Raw genomic sequence first — 21318 nt, 5'->3', positions numbered from 1 at the left:
GGATCCTAGTAGATGATAGGCTCAGCAATGGCATGCAATGCCAAGCTGCTGCTAATAAGGCAAACAGAATATTGGCATGTATTAAAAGGGGGATCAACTCCAGAGATAAAACGATTATTCTCCCGCTCTACAAGACTCTGGTCCGGCCGCACCTGGAGTATGCTGTCCAGTTCTGGGCACCAGTCCTCAGGAAGGATGTACTGGAAATGGAGCGAGTACAAAGAAGGGCAACAAAGCTAATAAAGGGTCTGGAGGATCTTAGTTATGAGGAAAGGTTGCGAGCGTTGAACTTATTCTCTCTGGAGAAGAGACGCTTGAGAGGGGATATGATTTCAATTTACAAATACTGTACTGGTGACCCCACAATAGGGATAAAACTTTTTCACAGAAGAGAGTTTAATAAGACTCGGGGCCACTCATTACAATTAGAAGAAAAGAGGTTTAACCTTAAACTATGTAGAGGGTTCTTTACTGTAAGAGCGGTAAGGATGTGGAATTCCCTTCCACAGGCGGTGGTCTCAGCGGGGAGCATTGATAGCTTCAAGAAACTATTAGATAATCACCTGAATGACCGCAATATACAGGGATATGTAAGGTAATACTGACACATAATCACACACATAGGTTGGACTTGATGGACGTGTGTCTTTTTTCAACCTCACCTACTATGTAACTATGTATATATCTCCTTGTCAATACCCCTGAAGAAAGGAGTTTAACCAAAAACATGTCGGGTAGACCAGAGACTGGACAAATCATACTATGCATTTGTCAACCATATCGTTGTATAACGAACTGTGAATTTTACTAGTATATGTACACATATTTTTTCATATTTTGAATCATTTTTTATCATGTATAAATAAAATGTTTTTTTTTTTAACAAATCAATTTGGTGAACTGGTTGCCTCTAAAGTCCCGTCTTACAATGGGGGATACTTTGTCTTTTCTACATAATTGGGATGTTGGCAACAGACACCGGGTTCTGAAATAGTGGAGATCTCTTTTTACCTTCTAACAGAAAGACGGCAGCAAAAAAACAAGTTTGGGTATCTGGAGGAGGAACTGGAATAGGATTTTAGTGTCACTTTTAGAGGAAGAGAAGAGGCGGTAGACTCGGGTTCTCCCCATTCATTCTGGTATCGGTGAAGAGCTGCCCATGTCTGGAGGACACTTGCGGGGACCCTGCAGTAGATGGCTCCCACTTACTGTGTATAGGACTCCGGAATGAAGACAAAGCCGCCTTTAAAGCAACAGGGACAAAATAAAGAACTGTGGAAGTGGAGAGGGGTATTGGATACATTGTAATTAGAAGGGTGATGACAGAAGCTTCTAGAAGGGGCAGCATTTACTAGAACTGATCCCCTGTGTTTTTCTCCTGAAAGTCGCCTTCTTCTCGTCTCCCTCCTGCCAGCAATCAGCTGCTGCAAATGGAAAACACAGAGGATCGATTTTAGTAAATGCTGCCCCCCTCTGCCCTTTCTGCCCCTTCTGCCTAGGTTCCCCATCCTTCTGCAGAGCACTCCGTCCCGATCCCACCCTGTTGTGTGAGGGTAGCAAATGAATTTTCGCTATTTTCACACTAACGTTCCTCCCCGCCAATCATTGAGGCAGGTCAGTGAGACCTGTCTCTCGATTGCTCAAAGCGTCAGGCAATCCTGTTGGATGCTTAGCTTTAGAGGAACAGGAAGACAAATGGCTGCAGGAGTAGCAAACACCAGAGCCGCTGCCCGCATCCCATCCCGGGAGAAGAGGAGAGGACGCCGCAACACGCCAACCCCTAGATCAGGTAGGTGCTGCAACGCCGTCCTGTTTGTCTGTGTAAATCCAGGAAGTGAACAGGCAGCAGCTTCAGCTGCCCACATTTAAAATGGCTGCAGCCAGACTCAATGGAGGGAGATTTCTGCAGCATATTTGGCAGGTACAGAATCACAGTATATATAAAATAATATGCAAAGTGGTTGGAGGGGAAGCTTCCGAATGGCAAAGACGTTTGTATTACAAAGTATGTGAACAGACTGCAGTTCCTCTTTAAGGTTCACTTTACTTCCTGTCCTAGAAACAAAAGAGAAAATGATTAGGGAACTCCGCAGTCGTCACCAGAGCAAGTGTCCCCATTAGAAGATTTCCCCTCTATTCTTTTCTAGTGACAACTGTAACATTTAGGATTTCCCATCACTTTCTGCACCGGTGTCATCGGTCTCCGTGACAAATAGGTTTAATCTCCCTAGCGGGGACACAGCCAGCATTAAACGAAAAAAAAACAACAAAAGTTCTAACATGCCTCCCGTCTATCCAAAAGATCTAGTGGTTTTAAAGGCACAAGGTTTTTTTACCTTCTGTGTGCAGCAGCCCCCCTAAAACTTACCTGAGCCCCCTCTCGATCCAACATGCCTCTCCGGGGTCTCTCACTCCTGATTGGCTTTTGGTGACAGCGGGAGCCATTGGCCACAGCCAGTGAGCCAATAAGGAGATGGAGGGGGCGGGGCAAGCCGTGGCTCTGTGTGTAAATGGACATGGTAATTGGCTCTAGTAATATGTAATAATGTGGAGAGTTAGACGGCTTCAGAAGGCGAATTCTCAGCGCGCCCTTCTCTTCATGTTAGGAATGAGGAGGACGGAGAAGCGAGGAGCTCCCAGGACAAAACCCGGCTCAAATAAGCTTTTTAAACTCTAATGTTCTTCTCTGCTCCGGTTTCCGTGAAAGAAGAGCAAAGTTGGCCTCCTCTGGGAGGTGGCGGTGGACCGGCGTGAGCCGACCTCGGGGGCCTCCAAGGACTCTGCGGCGGGTTTGTTCGTCACACAGGAAAGGTCAGTGAAGCTCTTGATGACCGTTCCCCCGAGGCACCGAGCTCCTACCTGACAGGCCTGTCAAGCTGCAGGTACAAAGCAGGTATAAATCTGCGCTCGTCGCAGGACACCGGCCGTCCTCGTTGGATTTAATCTTCAACCAGGAAAAATAATAAGGATGAGCCGTAATCTCCGAAGTGTCACACTGCCTTCATATTCCCGTCTATAACCTTTACAGGCTCAAGACGAAGGGTCTGTGACACGTTTACAGCACAGCGAGCTGGGACCGGAATAATCAAAAGGAACACATAGAAAAAACGCCAGAAAAAAATCTATCTATCTATCTATCTATCTATCTATCTATCTATCTATCTATCTATCTATCTATCTATCTATCTATCTATCTATCTATCTATCTATCTATCTATCTATCTATCTAATCTCAGATATACCCTATATTACCAAGAGTATTGGGACACCTGCCTTTACACTCGCATGAACTTTAATGGCATTCCAGTCTTATACACATGATCGGATTTTCCACCAACAAATGTTGGATGTGAGCTTGTTGGCCGTGAAAGTCTGACCGTGTGTACGCTCCATTGGACATTTGTTGTCGGACTTTCCGCCAACAAATATTGGCTGGCAGGTTCTCAAATTTTCTGCCAACAAATTTTTGTTGTCGGACTTTCCGATCGAGTGTACACAAGTCCGCCGCACAAAAGTTCACGCATGCTCAGAAGCAGAAGCGGCCGGTCTTGAAAAACTATCATTCGTAATGGAGAATTATGAAATCTCCAAAATGCAGTGCACAATTCTCTTCTTCTTTAATGGGATAATAATGAAGCTGCTTTGCTGGTGATACTGATGGAGTTATTGCAAACGTATTTTCAAAGGCTTTTTTTTTTTAAGTGATATCAAGAATAATAATAATATTAGCGCTAAATGAAAAACGCAAAAAGAAAAGCGCGAATCAACACTCACCAAACTTCTACTAACACAAAATTAGCAGAAGGAGCCCAAAGGGTGGCGCTAAAGAGCTGAAAAAACACATAGTACATCACTACGTTCATAATTGTTGGCCAACATTTGTGTGACCGTGTGTATGCAACACAAGTTGGAGCCAACAACCATCGAACAAAATTCCACGGTTTTGTTGTCGGAAAGTCAGATCGTGTGTACGGGGCATGATTTGATTTTCCGCAGACAAAACCTCGGACTTTTGTACGAAGGCGTGTGTCTGGATTTTGTCTTCCATATAAACGGCAAGGAATTGTCGGCCAACAAACATGGACGTAGTGACGTACTACGTGGTTTTTCAGCTCTTTAGCGCCACCCTTTGGGCTCCTTCTGCTAATTTTGTATTAGTAGAAGTTTGGTGAGTGTTGATTCGCGCTTTTTATTTCGCGCTTTTCATTTCGTGCTTTTCAGTTCGTTTCTGAACGGCCGTTCATCAACCAGCCATGTTGCGGAATCGGAGGAGATAACGGGATTATTTATTATTGGCCTTGGAGTTATTGCTTTGACCCAAGTCCAGTCCAGGAACAGGAGGAGGAGGATTTCTTGGACCAAAAATTGGTTGCTTTATTAATCGTGACCAATTATGTCATATGCCTTTGCTGCAGGAGCTCCAGGAGAATAATCCGGATGTTTTTCGGAATTATCTCCGGATGACGGACCCCTGCTTTTACCAAGTCTTGGCATTGGTGACCCCCTTATAGTAGCCTCCCTGACGGTATTCCCGAGTGTGGCTCGGGGTTAAATTTCAGTCCCATTAGTGGTAACCCCGAGCCACACTCGGGATTACATCGCAGGATCCTGGTGCGGCGTTACTTACCTTGTCCCCAGGATCCTGCGATGTCCCCCGCTGTGTCTGCGGGCTCTGTTTCCTCCGAAGCCTCTCTGTGCCAGGCTCCATTCCCTACGAGCGTCGCGACGCATGGGGGCGGAGCCTGGCGGCAAATTCAAAAACATGTACAAACCATAACACATACAGTATTGTAATCTTACAGATTATAGTACTGTATGAAATCATTTCACATCCCTTTTGTCCCCAATGCTTTGGCCCATGCCCTGCATGCAGTTTTATATTATAAATACTGTTCTTTCTGCCTGGAATCTGGAGATTGTCCATAGCAACCAGAAAGTGTCCCTTTATGTCAAAAGTGGCTTTAGACCAGCTAGAAAACAGTGATAGTAAATTAGAACACTTGCAGAACTGAGCGATAGTGAATAGTGGGGAAATTTATTTTATTATTATTATATTATTTTTTTTTATTATTATTTATATTTATTGGGCTGAGCGGCATCATCGCGCCACCTCCCACTGTCGCTGTATTCTCAACAGGACGAGCTATCTGTGGTCATCCGGCCGGTGCCACAGTTCGTTTTTCCGATTGATGATGTTGATTGTCTTATCTACATGTGAGTGTTTTTGTTTTTTTCTACAATAAATTACCATTTGATTTTACACTATGGGAGCCCTCCCTTTTTTCTCTCCTATGATGACACCACTATGCTGAGGGTTGAGTCCCCTTCTTGTGGATCCATCCATTCCCACTCCAGCACCTGACGCCCTTTTCCAGCTTCCACTCCCATCTCTGCTCCATCTCCGTCCCTGGGAAGTCCGGACTACTAGGATCTCAAAAGCCCTTTTAGACCCTCTGTAACGGGGGGTCATGGGGTTCTGGTAAGCGGCCAGGCTCTTACTTTTGGTGGTGGTTCTACACATTTGAGGTTCCATGCGGTTGCAAGACCTGTGATTGCCAACTCACCCTGTCTTGAGTTCCTTTTATAGACTATTTTTGATTCTTTCACATGGGTTTTTTTCAGTGTATTCTGTTTGGACTTTATTTTTTTAATTGTTTGCACTGATTGCGATATATTATTGCACTGATGATTTATGTTTTATTGATCATTTTTGTGATCTGTTTGCACTGATTGTGATATATCACTACACAGATGGTTTATATATTCACTGATATTGTATTTAGTGCTCTTTGTGTGACGAATTTGGCCACACACACATCCATATAGCGCGAGTCATTCAATTTTCTCTTATATTTATTTATTATATTATCATTTATGTTTTTGTGTTTCAAACTTCATCATACCCGGGATGTCTACTAGACTCTGTGTTGTTGTTAAGAATTACAGGCCTACAATATAAAACGCCAAATTTCCATGCAAAATAATTGTACCGCTTTCAGCACCTAAAATCCGAAATAATCATACCGCCAGGGAGGTTAAGAAGCAGGACACATGCATGAGGCTTTTATTTTATTTTTTTGGTTGAATAATAATGATTTGATTTGTTATATTTCCTATATTTTTGGATGCATAGAATGCACTATTTGGTTAAGTTCTATTGGCAGATAGCATGTCTAATTTTGTTTGTTTTCTTTTTTTAATGCACAATAAAAAAAATTGTGTAGAATAATACTTGGTGATGTGTTTTACTTCAAATGACAGTTTGGGAGTCAGCATTTACATTTAAAAAAATACAATGTAAAATTAACAAGGGACACCAACATAGTTGTATCTTTGATCTTAAAAACTACGGGATAATGATGTTGTAGTAACTGGCCCAAAAAAAAAACACTAGAAAAAAAAAAAGCCTTTGAAAATTCATTTGCAATAACTCCATTAGGGGAACTAAATTTAAAGGAGACCTGTCGGTGCATCCATCACCAAAGACAATAGCTAAAAACGGAGGCTTAGCTAAACTGGGCAGGGATTTCTGCCTTTTTTTTGTCCAGTATCTAATTACCCGAAGGTGGCAGCATAACCCGAATTGTCATGAATATGAAGTCATGTGTGTTCTGTAATGTACGATTAGGAAACACAAAATTGGCTCTGGCAGTGACATTGTTAATCCCTTCTCACTGTATGGTTACATTGTTGAAGACACAAATGCAATTTGGTATTCAGTCCACTTTTTTTAAAGGCGGGGGCCATACTTTACCGCTGAAGATAATTTTATCTTGATGTTTACTGGCAGACTTCTACATCCGTGTTTTTAATCAGGGAGAGATCAAAGGTAAAAAAAAAAAAAAAAAAAAAACACCGAACCACCGATGTCCTCACTGAATCAAATTGTCTTTGTACTTTCACCTCTCGGAATAAACTTTGATTTGTTTATCCCACGGAAATGTCAAAGACGTCAATCTCCCTCCTCGTACAAGGAGCCATCTCCTGCCTGCAGCTATGTGCGCTGTGAGCTCCACCATTCTTATCCATCAGTTATTAAAGTATTCACAGTCAAAGGATACATAGAGCTCTCAGATGTCCAACCTAACCCACCTGGACACCGTAAAAAATGACAATTCTTGCACACATTTCAAAAAATCATTTTAGGTCGAAAGATGAAATAAACATGATGTTTTCTGAAAGCAGAGACCCTGGAGAATAACATGGTGGTAGTTCCAATTTTTATGTCACACAATCTTAGCGTAATGATTTACTCCACCCCAAACTCGCTCATCCATGTCTTTATGGACCTTGCTTTGTGCACTGGTCCAAATCATTTGGTGGAGGGGGGATTATGGTGTGGGGTTGTTTTTCAGGGGTTGGGCTTGGCCCCTTAGTTCCAGTGAAGGGAACTCTTAAGGCGTCAGTATACCAAGACATTTTGGACAATTTCATGGTCCCAACTTTGTGGGAACAGTTTGGAGATGGCCCCTTCCTGTTCCAACATGACTGCGCACAAAGCAAGGTCCATAAAGACATGGATGAGCGAGTTTGGGGTGGAGGAACTTGACTGGCCTGCACAGAGTCCTGACCTCAACCCGACTAAACACCTTTGGGATGAATTAGGCCCCTTTCACACGGACGGACCGTATGTCCATTTTTCATCCATCCGCTTCGGATGAAAAACAGACATACATGTATCCCTATGGGACAGCGGATGTCAGCGGATGAACATCCGCTGACATTCGATGACATCAGTCTCCGCTATGCTTTGTTTCTGATGACGGAGGAAAACCCTACTTTTCCATCCGTCTGAGGATTGGATGAAAACGGACTCTACGGTCCGTCTTCATCCGATTCCCCCATAGAGGAGAGTGGCGCTCTGACAGGTCGGTGCCCGCACAGTGTGCAGAGACTGACCTGTCATCTGCCTGCTTAGCGGGGATCGAAGGAGCGATCCCCCCCGCTGAGCAAAGCGGAGCCCGTACACGGACACGTCCATGTGAAAGGGCCCTAATGCCCTGTACACACGATAGGATTTTCCGACAACAAAATCCATGGATTTTTTTCCAAAGGACGTTGGCTCAAACTTGTCTTGCATTCACACGATCGCACAAATCTTGTCGGAAATTGCGAACGTCAAGGACGCGGTGACGTACAACACGTACGACAAGCCGAGAAAAATGACGTTCAATAGCCACTGCGGCTTTTCTGCTTGATTCCGAGCACTTTATGCGTCGGAATTGTGTACACACGATCGGAATTTACGACAACGGATTTTGTTGTGGGAAAATTTGAGAACCAGCTCTCAAATTCTGTGTGACGGAAATTCCGATGGAAAATGTCCGATGGAGCCCACACACGGTCAGAATTTCCGACAACAAGCTCCCATCGAACATTTTCAGTCGGAAAAATCCGACCGTGTGTACAGGGGCATTAGGGTGGAGACTGCGAGCCAGGCCTTCTCATCCAACATCAGTGCCTGACCTCACAAATACTCTTCTGGAAGAATGGTCAAACATTCCCATAGACACACTCCTAAACCTTGTGGACGGCCTTCCCAGAAGAGTTGAAGCTGTTATAGCTGCAAAGGGTGGGCCAACTCAATATTGAACCCAACGGACTTATGCTGGCCATACACTATACGAAAAATTGGCCGAAATTCAGTCATTTAGACCGTTCGTTTGTTTTTCGGCCAGTTAATGGGCACAAAATCGATAATCGTTGGGACGTTTTTGAGCCGAAAAAACTGAGGACAGGTTTTGGAAATTTTCTGCCAAACGAACAATAAATTGAAAGGTTAATGTGTTATATGGTATATGTGAAAAAATGAACAAAAAAAATGCAATCATTTATGTCCACTGAACGATTTATCGGTCATTACATGATGGCACTATCGTTTGCGCTCACAGCCGAATGTTCGTTTTTCGAAAATGGGTTCGGCTGATTTTTCCGTATAGTGTACGGCCAGCATAAGACTGGGATGCCATTAAAGTTCAAAGGGAGGCGTCCCAATACTTTTGGTAATATAGTGTATGTGAACCGGGTCTGAAAGTAAAATTGGTTTGTTTACACCCTCCTCCCTTCCCTGAGTTGGAGCTGGATTACAAGAACAATGACAGCTGAGTGTCCCCCCCCCCGTGTACTTGTATAAAGCTGGATATACACTCTGCAATCTGATTGTTCAATTTCCTTTAGATTTACCAAAACTATGTTCAGGACACACCTGAACAATCTATTCAGTTTGTATCAAATCAGGCAGACCCTTGCACCACATAGCTGATGGTAGATCTTTAAGGAGATCATACAATCAGATTGACCACTTGACCTCTGGAAGAGCCCTTTTACACTGGGGCGGTTTGCAGGCGCTATTGCGCTAATAATAGCGCCTGCAAACCGACCCGAAAGTGCCGCTGCTTTAATTCCAGTGTGAAAGCCCCGAGGGCTTTCACGCTGGAGCGATGCGCTGGCAGGACGGGAAAAAAAGTCCTGCCAGCAGCATCTTCTGAGCGGTGAAGGAGCGGTGTGTATACCGCTCCTTCACCGCTCCTGCCCATTGAAATCAATGGGACGGCGCGGCTATACCGCCGGCAATGCGCCTCTGCAGAGGCGCTTTGCGGTGGTATTTAACCCCTTCTCGGCTGCTAGTGGGGGGTAAAACTATAATAGCGGCGTTTTACCGCCCCCCGCCCCAGTGTGAAAGGGCTCGAAGATTTACCCCCCCCCCTCTTCATAACCAGGCCATTTTTTGCTGTACGGCACTTCGCTAATTTAACTGACAATTGCGCGGTCATGCAATGCTGTACATAAATAAAATTGTAATTATTTTTTTTTTCCTACAAATAGAACTTTCTTTTGGTGGTATTTGATCACCTCTGCAGTTTTTTATTTTTTGTGCTATAAACAAAAAAAGACCGACAATTGAAATTATTTTATTTTTTTACTTTCCGCTAATAAAAAAAAGTAATTTCATCATAAATTTAAGCCAATATGTATTCTACTACATATTTTTGGTAAAAAAAAAAATCCCAATAAGCGTTTATTGATTGGTTTACGCAAAAGTTATAGCGTCTACAAACTATGGGATATATACTGGAACTTTTACTTATTTTAATTTTTTTACACTAGTTTGATTCATTTTATTTTTTTTTTTTACCCTAGTAACGACGGCGATTAGCGACTTATAGTGGGACTGCGATATTACGGCGGGAAATTGGACATTAACTGACACTTTGTGGGAACTGGTTACACTAATACAGTGATCAGTGCTAAAAATAAACACTGTCACTGTACTAATGACATTGGCTGGGAAGCGGTAAAACATCCAGTTCCATTAAAAAGTTAAAGTGGTTGTAAAGGCAGAAGTTTTTTTTTTTTTATCTTCATGCATTCTATGCAAAAAAACTACTGTGTGCAGCAGCCCCACTCAGCCCCCCTAATACTTACCTGAGGTCAATCTAGATCCAGCGATGTTACACAAGAGACTCGGCTGTCCGGACTCTCCCTCCTCATTGGCTGAGACAGCAGCGAAGCGCCATTGGCTCCCACTGCTGTCAAACAAAGTCAGTGAGCCAATGAGGAGAGGGGACGGGGCCAGGCTGCATGTCTGTGTCTGAATGGACAGAGGGAGCTGCAGCTCAGGTGCCCCCCATAGCAAGCTTAACAAGAGGGAGGCGCCTGGAGTGCTGAATAGGGACCCGGGAATGCCCCGTACACACGAGCGGATTTTCCGTCTGAAAAAACTTGGATGGTTTTTCCGACGGGATTCCGCTCAAGCTTGCCTTGCATACACACGGATCACGCAAAAGTTCTCTAAACTTTCGACCGTCAAGAATGCGGTGACGTACAACACTACGACGAGCTGAGAAAACGAAGTTCAATGATTCCGAGCATGCGTCGAATTGTTTCCCAGCATGCGTAGGGATTTTGCACGTAGGAATTTGTACAGACGATCGGAATTTCCGATCAGAACTTTTTCTGCCCAAAAAATAGAGAACATGCTCTCAATCTTTTGCTGGCTGGAATTCTGCCAGCAAAAGTCCGATGGAGCGTACACACCCTCAGAATTTCTGACCAAAACCTCACATGCGACTTTTGCTGGCAGAATTTCTGATCGTGTGTACGGGGCAGAGAGGAAGATCTGGGCTGCTCTGTGCAAAACCATTACACAGAGCAGGTAAGTATAACATGTTTGTTATTTGGAAAAAAAAAAAAAAACCCAGAGACTTTAGTATCACTTAAATGTGTGCCTAGCCAGTGTTTATGTGTTTAATATGTGGTGCTTTTACCAAAGTGATATGCTGGCATTTACAGCGGGGCAAAAAAGTATTTAGTCAGCCACCAATTGTGCAAGTTCTCCCACTTAAAAAGATGAGAGAGGCCTGTAATTGTCATCATAGGTATACCTCAACTATGAGAGACAAAATGTGGAAACAAATCCAGACAATCACATTATCTGATTTTTGAAAGAATTTATTTACAAATTATGGTGGAAAATAAGTATTTGGTCAATATCAAAAGTTCATCTCAATACTTTGTTATATATCCTTTGTTGGCAATGACAGAGGTCAAATGTTTTCTGTAAGTCTTCACAAGGTTGTCACACACTGTTGCTGGTATGTTGGCCCATTCCTCCATGCAGATCTCCTCTAGAGCAGTGATGTTTTGGGCTGTCGCTGGGCAACATGGACTTTCAACTCCCTCCAAAGGTTTTCTATGGGGTTGAGATCTGAAGACTGGCTAGGCCACTCCAGGACCTTGAAATGCTTCTTACGAAGCCACTCCTTCATTGCCCGGGCGGTGTGTTTGGGATCATTGTCATGCTGAAAGACCCAGCCACGTTTCATCTTCAATGCCCTTGCTGATGGTAGGAGGTTTGCACTCAAAATCTCACGATACATGGCCCCATTCATTCTTTCATGTACACGGATCAGTCGTCCTGTTCCCTTTGCAGAGAAACAGCCCCAAAGCATGATGTTGCCACCCCCATGCTTCACAGTAGGTATGGTGTTCTTTGGTTGCAACTCAGCATTCTCCATCCTCCAAACACGACGAGTTGTGTTTCTACCAAACAGTTCTACTTTGGTTTCATCTGACCATATGACATTCTCCCAATCCTCTTCTGGATCATCCAAATGCTCTCTAGCAATCCTCAGACGGGCCCGGACATGTACTGGCTTAAGCAGGGGGACACGTCTGGCACTGCAGGATCTGAGTCCCTGGCGGCGTAGTGTGTTACTGATGGTAGCCTTTGTTATGTTGGTCCCAGCTCTCTGCAGGTCATTCACTAGGTCCCCCCCCCCCGTGTGGTTCTGGGATTTTTGCTCACCGTTCTTGTGATCATTTTGACCCCACGGGGTGAGATGTTGCATGGACCCCCAGATCGAGGGAGATTATCAGTGGTCTTGTATGTCTTCCATTTTCTAATTATTGCTCCCACAGTTGATTTCTTCACACCAAGCTGCTTGCCTATTGCAGATTCAGTCTTCCCAGCCTGGTGCAGGTCTACAATTTTGTTTCTGGTGTCCTTCGACAGCTCTTTGGTCTTCACCATAGTGGAGTTTGGAGTGTGACTGTTTGAGGTTGTGGACAGATGTCTTTTATACTGATAACAAGTTCAAACAGGTGCCATTAATACAGGTAATGAGTGGAGGACAGAGGAGCCTCTTAAAGAAGAAGATACAGGTCTGTGAGAGCCAGAAATCTTGCTTGTTTGTAGGTGACCAAATACTTATTTTCCATCATAATTTCCAAATAAATTCTTTCAAAAATCAGACAATGTGATGTCTGGATGTGTTTCCACATTTTGTCTCTCATAGTTGAGGTATACCTATGATGACAATTACAGGCCTCTCATCTTTTTAAGTGGGAGAACTTGCACAATTGGTGGCTGACTAAATACTTTTTTGCCCCACAGTATTCCCTGCTTTGCAGAGAAACAAAATCCAGCACATCCCTGCTGACAGGACAGATCTCTGCCTTGTTTACATATGCATAGCTTTGTTCTGTTGTACCCCTCGCCAATCAGCAAGTGTCAGCGGACAACCATTGGATAGCACCCGCTGTAAATAATCATAGGAGAAGCAGGGCACCGGGTGGCATGCGCACGCCCCTCCTTCCCGGAAGTAGCGGGTCACGTACTAGGTACATGATCCAGCACGGGAGAGCCACTTTGCCGCCGTATAATTTTGTTATGCGGTTGGCAAGTGGTTAAAGGAAAAAGTAGGAAAGTGGGTGAAAATAAAAAAAAGTATTACAGAAATGAGGGAGTGACAGAAACCATGAAATCAGGCTGAGACAGAAGTAAATCACAGTTGTTTAATAATAAAAGTACAAAGAACAAATGTAGGCAAAACTTAGCCAAAGTTCAGTAATCGGAATGGATAGTCAGCCAAGCCAGAAGTCAGGGATCAATGTAGTGGAACAGCAAGCAGGATCCGGAGCCAGAAGGGATGTCAGCAAAGCAAGTCTTGAACAGGATCGCAGGAGATAGTTTCTGTGATGTGACCAAGGCGAAGTCAGAGATCCTGTGGACTGGACAACTTAAAGCAGGGTTCCCACTTAAAAAAAAAAAAATTAAAAGTCAGCAGCCACAAATACTGCAGCTGCTGACTTTTAATAATCTGACACTTATCTGTCCCAGGGTCCAGCGATGCGGGGGATCGAAGCCCTGCTTGTCCCCCCCCTCCGCTCGGCGGCACCAGCATTTTAACTGTGGGCGCGCCGTCACTGGCCGCACAATCATCTGGGACCGATCACGTGTCCCAGATGATTGACAAGAAGGAGGGGGGAAGAGGCAATCTCCCTTCCTGCGCCGAGGGAAGTGACGTCAGGAGCCCAAGCGCTGAAGGAGGCAGACTACGAGGGACCCCCTAGCAACAGGCATTAGAGGTGAGTAAAAAAAAATTTTTCTCCAAATGTTTTTTTTTAAATTTTTTTAAGCACATTAATAATTATTTTTTTTGGGGGGTGGAACTCTACTTTACGTAGGCGGGGCGGGGGTGTGTGTGTCGCTTTACCGTTGTTTTAGCGGCGGTATTCGGCCACTAGCGAGGCTGTTTTAACCCCCCCCCCCTGCTAACGGCCAAGAAAGGGTTAAAACCACCGCAAAGCGCTGCTGCAGCAGCGATATGCCGGCGGTACAGCCGCGCTGCCCTATTGATTTCAATGGGGCAGGAGCGGTGAAGGAGTATACACCGCTCCTTCACCGCTCCAAAGATGCTGCTAGCAGGACTTTTTTAAGCGTCCTGCCAGCGCAGCGCTCCAGTGTGAAAGCCCTCGGGGGCTGTGTCTCACATTGGAGAGACAGGAGCGGCTCTTTCAGGGCGCTTTGTAGGCGCTATTTTTAGCACTGTAGCGCCTGCAAAAGCGCCCCAGTGTGAAAGGGGTCTAAGAAAATACTGAAATAAAAGATAAGAAAAATATTATTGCAGAAGAACCTTTTCATACCTAAGCCTATTTCTGACATTTGTTGCTTGTTAGTTAAAAACCTGGATTTTTTGCTAGAAAATTACTTAGAACCCCCAAACATTATATATATATATATTTTTTTAGCAGAGACCCTAGAGAATAAAATAGCAATAGTTGCAACATTTTATGTCACATGGTATTTGCGCAGCGGTCTTTCAAACGCAATTTTTTGGGAAAAAAAAAAAAAGACACTTTCATGAATTAAAAAAAAAAAATAAACAGTAAAGTTAGCCCAATTTTTTTGTGTAATGTGAAAGATATTACGTCGAGTAAATAGATACCTAACATGTCATGCTTTGAAATTGCACACACTCGTGGAATGGCAACAAACCACAGTACCTAAAAATCTCCATAGGTGATGCTTTAAAAAAAATAAAAATAATGGTTACCAGGCTAGAGTTACAGAGGAGGTCTAATGCTAGAATTATTGCTCTCGCTCTGACGATCGCGGCGATACCTCACATGTGTGATTTAAACAGCGTTTACATATGACAGGCGTGGCTTACGCATGCGTTTTCTTTGCTGCGCGAAGTCACGGGGACGAGGGCGCTTTAAACTATTTTTTTTTCTTATTTATTTATTTTTTGTTTTACATTTTTTCAGCTGCATCTGTTGTTATCCCTAAAGAGCCGACTGCGCGCTCTAAAAAACGGTGCAGTTGCAGGCATCACCCCCGGTATAACCCCTGAAAGCCGTGAACGCAAATGTGCGTACGGTCGGCGCTAAAGAGGATAAAGCTGCGATTATAAACACTGTAGACTTTCATTAGGAACAGAAGAAAAAGTTATCAAAGTTGCCCCCCCCCCGGAAGGACGCGCTGTTTAGCTTCCAGAGATAACGAGCCCGGCTCGGCTCCATCGCGTCGAGCGATGGTAAACATGCGCGGCGTTTAATTACCGTGAGGTTATGGGGCGTGCTGTCGGAGGCGGCTCAAAGCCGCGCTGAGACATTTTTCACCGCTAATTTCTCCAAACTAAAGAGCTCTAACAGGAACGTGTTTTGGCTCCTAATCAAACCGGCCCAGATTTCATGGAGGAGATCCCAGAGGAGAGCGCGCTATTGTCTTATCGGCGCGCCAACCGGCTTATAACAGAGGAAATTCTCCACGCCTCCGTCTCCGAGTAATGAAAGTAAGGAACGGAGGCTAATGGGGTCTCTGTTCGGAATTCTTCCCGATTTTTCCACCTGGGAACTGAATCAGTAAAGGAACGCTCCGACTCTACAACAAGCAATTCCAATACATTCATACGGTAATTTGGTTACCTGTAAAAACATTATTACCGTATTTCATGTACTCAATGATTCCCCCCAACCCAAGTGTTTAACATGAGGAAGGGGTGACTACACTATTCAACACCTATAAGCCCCGTGTCAGTGTAGACAGGGTCCCATCTTTGGTATTAGTGGGAGGAATAGTGCCCCATCATTGGTGTCAGTGGGAGGAATAGTGTCCCATCATTGGTGTCAATGGGAGGAATAGTGTCCCATCATTGGTGTCAGTGGGAGGAATAGTGTCCCATCATTGGTGTCAATGGGAGGAATAGTGTCCCATCATTGGTGTCAATGGGAGGAATAGTGCCCCATCATTGGTGTCAGTGGGAGGAATAGTGCTCTATCATTGGTGTCAGTGGGAGGAATAGTGCCCCATCATTGGAGTCAGTGGGAGGAATAGTGTTCTATCATTGGTGTCAGTGGGAGGAATAGTGCCCCATCACTGGTATCAGTGGGAGGAATAGTGCCCCATCATTGGTGTCAGTGGGAGGAATAGTGTCCCATCATTGGTGTCAGTGGGAGGAATAGTGCCCCATCATTGGTATCAGTGGGAGGAATAGTGCCCCATTATTGGTGTCAGTGGGAGGAATAGTGCCCCATCATTGGTATCAGTGGGAGGAATAGTGCCCCATCATTGGTGTCAGTGGGAGGAATAGTGTCCCATCATTGGTGTCAGTGGGAGGAATAGTGCCCCATCATTGGTATCAGTGGGAGGAATAGTGCCCCATTATTGGTGTCAGTGGGAGGAATAGTGCCCCATCATTGGTGCCAGTGGGCTGTACGTCGCTGCCTACCTCTGGGATTAGGGCGGGCGCATGTGCGGCCCCTGCTGGGCTCCAGCTGCTTAATGCCTGCAGGAGGAAGAGGAGGAAAAGCGGGCATTCAGCAGCTGTAGGAGGGAAGGGATCAGTTCCTCTATATGCCACTGCCCTCCCTTATCCAGTATAGCATGGAGCATGGGGCCAGGTCACAATTGCAACCCCTGTGACCCCTGTAGGTACACCCCTGCCTCTGGGATGAATTGGAACAATTGTGAGCCAAGTCTGCTCATCCAACATGAGTACCTGACCTCACAAATTGGCACAAATTCCCACAAAGACCCTCCAAAATCTTGTGGAAAGCCTTCCCAGAAGAGCGAAGGATGTTAGAGCCGCTTCTTTTGTGTTTGTTCACATCTGGGTGATGTGTTCTCAACACAGGAGCTTCTTTGGAGCTTCTTTGGGGTATGATTACATTTTTTCGGCCCCAACAGACTTCCATGGGAGTGCTTGAAAATCCCACATTTTTCACACTTAACAACGGTCTCCTTCTCATAGTAAACTAGTTTTCCATTAGCTAAAACAAAAACCCTGAAGCTGGAAATCGCACATGCAAATGCGTTAAAAAAGACCGCCAAACGCCGACACTCTAATGTGAAAGTCGCCCTGCACAACGGTTTACATGTGTATCCTTCTCTTAGCAACTCACAAAATAAACATGTCCCCTCCCAAAACGAATTAGAAGGTGTTAATGATCGCAGAAGATCCGCGTCTGATCTCCAGATTTCCCGGAATTAATTAACGACTGATAACAAGATAATGACAAGTGAGGAGAAGAGAACCTGTATAAACTTGTCATTGGACATCACTTTACTGAAAGCACCTCGGTTCTCACTTTACGTGTCGTTATATCGATCTACATTCCATGGTGATCGATCCCAGGCCAAACCACCACATGTCTGGATGCCATATGGGAATTTCCTGTCATTAGTTTATTGAGGTGATTGAAGTTCCAGCGGTGAAGGAAACAAGACTCCGAGGGTCGCCCCAAACACAGGGAAAGACTGACAGCTGGAAAGGTGATGGATACAAATTCCGCCACTGAGAGAAGTCCGCAGAAATCACGGCCTCGGGTAAAATACAAGCAGATCGGTGAAACCCGCAAAATCCCAGATAAGGATTACAGACAGGAAGTCAATGGGGAACAATTTTTTTTTACAAAATGTTGCAAAATAACATCTAAAGTCCGTCAGATTTGCGACTGGAAAAGTCCGCTGAGAGTCCGGGGAAGCCCACACACGATCAGATTGTCTGCCGGATTTGGTCCGTCGGCGTCCGTCGGACTTTTGTAGCCGACAAGTCCAACCGTGTGTACGCCCCATTACACTCCCCTCCCCCCCAGACTGACAATGCTGCTGTCCAAAAAGGAGCCTCCTGTGCTCCTTCATCCAGAGTGGAGGCGCTCTAATACAGGAGGTGTGTTACTGGTCATATCACAGGTGAAAAAGAGGGGAAAAAATCCCCAAAAAACAAAACAAATGCAGCCATTTTTGGTTTTGTGTTTAATACCGCTTCAACCTCCTCCCACCCGCCGTATAGTAAAATTGTCATTCAAAATGTGACAGCGCTGAAACCTGAAAATTGGCCTGGGCAGGAAGGGGGTAAAAGTGCCTGGTATTAAGCGGTTAAAGATTATGTAAAAGGTAATCTTTTTTTTCACATTTGGGATAGAACATCTATTCTTAAGAAGGGGTTCCTGGAAACCTAGGGCCCCTCCACAGATTGCTAGGGGGTTTAGCTTTAGCTGAGGCTGACTGACCTCCCATTTTTATGGTACAGGGGAACCTTGGATTACAAGCATAATCCATTCCAGGAGAATGCTTGTAATCCAAAGCACTCGCATATCAAAGCGAGTTTCCCCATAGAAGTCAATGGAAACGAAGATAATTTGTTCCGCATTGACTTCTTTTGCATGCAATATCGCATGTGGCCAGAGGTGAGGGGGGCGCCGGAGAGCCTCAGAAATACTCGGGGACAGCTCGGCTGAACTCAGAAACCCTCGGAAAGGCTCGGAGACACTCGAACTCAGTATTTCCGAGTGTTTTCGAGTATTTCCGAGTGATTCCGAGTATTTACGAACGGCTCCGAACCGCTGCGAGTGTCACCGGCGCACCCGCACCTCTGGCCAAATGGGGTACTGCGCACCCCATTGGATTGAATCCTGCTCGTCTTGTGAGACGACACTCGTAAAGTCAGGATTTAAAAAAAAAAAAGTTGCTCGTCTTTCAAAGCGCTTGTTAACCGCGTTACTCGTAAACCAAGGTTTCACGGTATCTACATTCTTCCCGGGGCCAAAGTTACTTGGCAAAGCCAGTGACATGACTTCTTTGGAATCATTCGGCTGTCTATTTTTTTTAGCACAGAAGGTGGAATAAAGAGCCCTGGCAGAGAAAATATACTGACCAATGAAGATGCTCCCCTCTCGGATAGGAGAGATGGGAAAGGGGTGAGGGTCCCTCTTCTGAATCATTTGGCTGTCTACTTTTTAGCACTGAATCTGGAATAAAAAGTCCCTGCAGACATAGCGACCAGACCATAGAGAAGAAGGCTCCTCTATAATGAAAAGACAAAAGGGGGGTGGGGTGGGGGGTGTGGGTGACCCTCTTCTGGGTCATTTGGCTATTTTGATTCTGAAAGCTGAAATAAGGAGCCCTTGCAGAGGAACACTTTCCATAGAGATCATTGCCTGAACAGCACAGAAAAAGAAAAACATTTTTTTTCTTTAGAAAAACTTTATACATTCATTGCAAAAAAAATACAGGACTTTTCTGTCCAATGTCACTCTGGGATGCCAGGTCTAGATATAAAAGTTATATCCAATGAAAGGCACAATAAATATCTAAAAAATGACAAAAACCAATAGCAACCAATTAGAGCTGCACGATTAATCGTCAAGAATCGTTATCGCAATTTTTTTCCCCGTTGCGATCTTGACAAAAGTGTTTCCCGATTCTTTCTATGCAAAGAATTCTCTCTGCTCTTCTAAAGCCACAGCCCTCAAAAGAAAGGAAGAAAAAAAAAAAACGGGCAGTCTGCCAAGAAACAAAACATTCTTTAGCAGTGGAACTTAAACATTGTAACAATTTGTCAAAGGAATAGACTTCTGTGTGTAAATGAGGAAAGTTTAACCACTTAAACATTAAGGCCCCTTTGACACTGGGGTGGGAGGTGCGTCAGCCGCAAAGCGCCGCTATTATTAGCGGCGCTTTACCGTCGTTTTAGCGGCGGTATTCGGCCGCTAGCAGGGGCGGTTTTACCCCCCCCAGCTAAGTGGCTGAGAAAGGGTTAAATACCACCGCAAAGCGCTTCTGCAGATGCGCTTTGCCAGCGGTATAGCCGCGCCGTCCCATTGATTTCAATGGGCAGGAGCGGTGGAGGAGCGGTATACACACCGCTCCTTCACCGCTCCAAAGATGCTGCTAGCAGGACTTTTTTTCCCGTCCTGCCAGTGCACCGCTCCAGTGTGAAAGCCCTCGGGGTCTTTCACACTGGAGACACAGCAGCGGCTGTTTAGGGTCGGTTTGCAGCCGCTATTTTTAGCGCAGTAGCGCCTGCAAACCGCCCCAGCGTGAAAGGGGCCTTAACCTTTTCCTGACATTTGTTGGTTTCAAGTTAAAATCCTTTTTTTTTTGCTAGAAAATTGCTTAGAACCCCCAAACATTATATATATATTTTTAGTAGAACCCCCAGAGAATAAAATGGTGGTTGGTGCCATATTTTATGTCACACTGTATTTGGTCTTTCAAATGTAATTTTTTTGGAAAAATTTACTTTAATGAATTTAGGAAAAAAAAAAAAAAAACTAACCAGTAAAGTTAGCCCAATTTTTTTTGTATAATGTGAAAGGTTTTACGTCACGAGAATCGTGATCTTTTTATTCTAAGCAAAAAAATTGTGATTCTCATTTTGGCCAGAATCGTGCAGCTCTACAACCAATCAGAATTCATCCATTACTGGCAACACTAAAGTCTTATTGGCTTACCAACATGCATACCTCCCAACTGTCCCTGATTTCGAGGGACTGTCCCTGATTTGGAGCAATGTCCCTCTGTCCCTCTTTCCTCCTCATTTGTCCCTCATTTTGGTCTGATCTATATAGATGTATATAAAATGCACTTTTTATCTATCAAAAAGTGTTTCCCAGCACTAAACCTTTCATCTGATTTCTAAATTGCTGCATTTGTAAATTCCAAAAGCCAATATAAAGGAATAGTAATGGTAAAAAAAGCACTTGTGGATTTAATTAACCTTTTTTTTGGGTTAATTCTCCTTAAAGGGGGTGTGGCAGGGGGCGTGTCCTATGCCTACATACATTTTCTAGAAGGTGTCCCTCATTCCCATCTCAAAATGTTGGGAGGTATGCAACATGGGCCTGTTATTCTCTATGAAACTTCTGAGCCTTCTTTATTATTTCTTCATCCTGTTTCTGAATGCGAGGCCATTGGTAGTCAGTTCTTTTTCAAGTTACTTTCTTCACAGAAGAAGTTGCAGCATTAATTCCCTCTCCCTTTGGATAACACGAGCCGTCGTGACATCTGGCCGCCTACTGCACAAAAACACTTCAAATCATTTTTCATTCCAGAAAGAGGAAATGCTCATATGAACCAGACGTATTCCCCGTATGAGCGAGGAAACTCTCACCGCCGCTCGGAATGAAAAGCGGCAGTACGGTGTTCTCACATTCGGAAGGCGCGTACCGTCTGAACAACAATCCTCCGATGAGGAACTCTTTAATAATTTAACGTGCAAAAGTTACATTCTGTGCCGCCTGTTATATTTA

This window comes from Aquarana catesbeiana, linkage group LG11 (genome assembly GCF_042186555.1).
Source record: "Aquarana catesbeiana isolate 2022-GZ linkage group LG11, ASM4218655v1, whole genome shotgun sequence".
Lineage (NCBI taxonomy): Eukaryota > Metazoa > Chordata > Amphibia > Anura > Ranidae > Aquarana > Aquarana catesbeiana.
The sequence above is the reverse complement of the archived record's forward strand: the minus strand, read 5'-3'. Positions refer to the sequence as shown.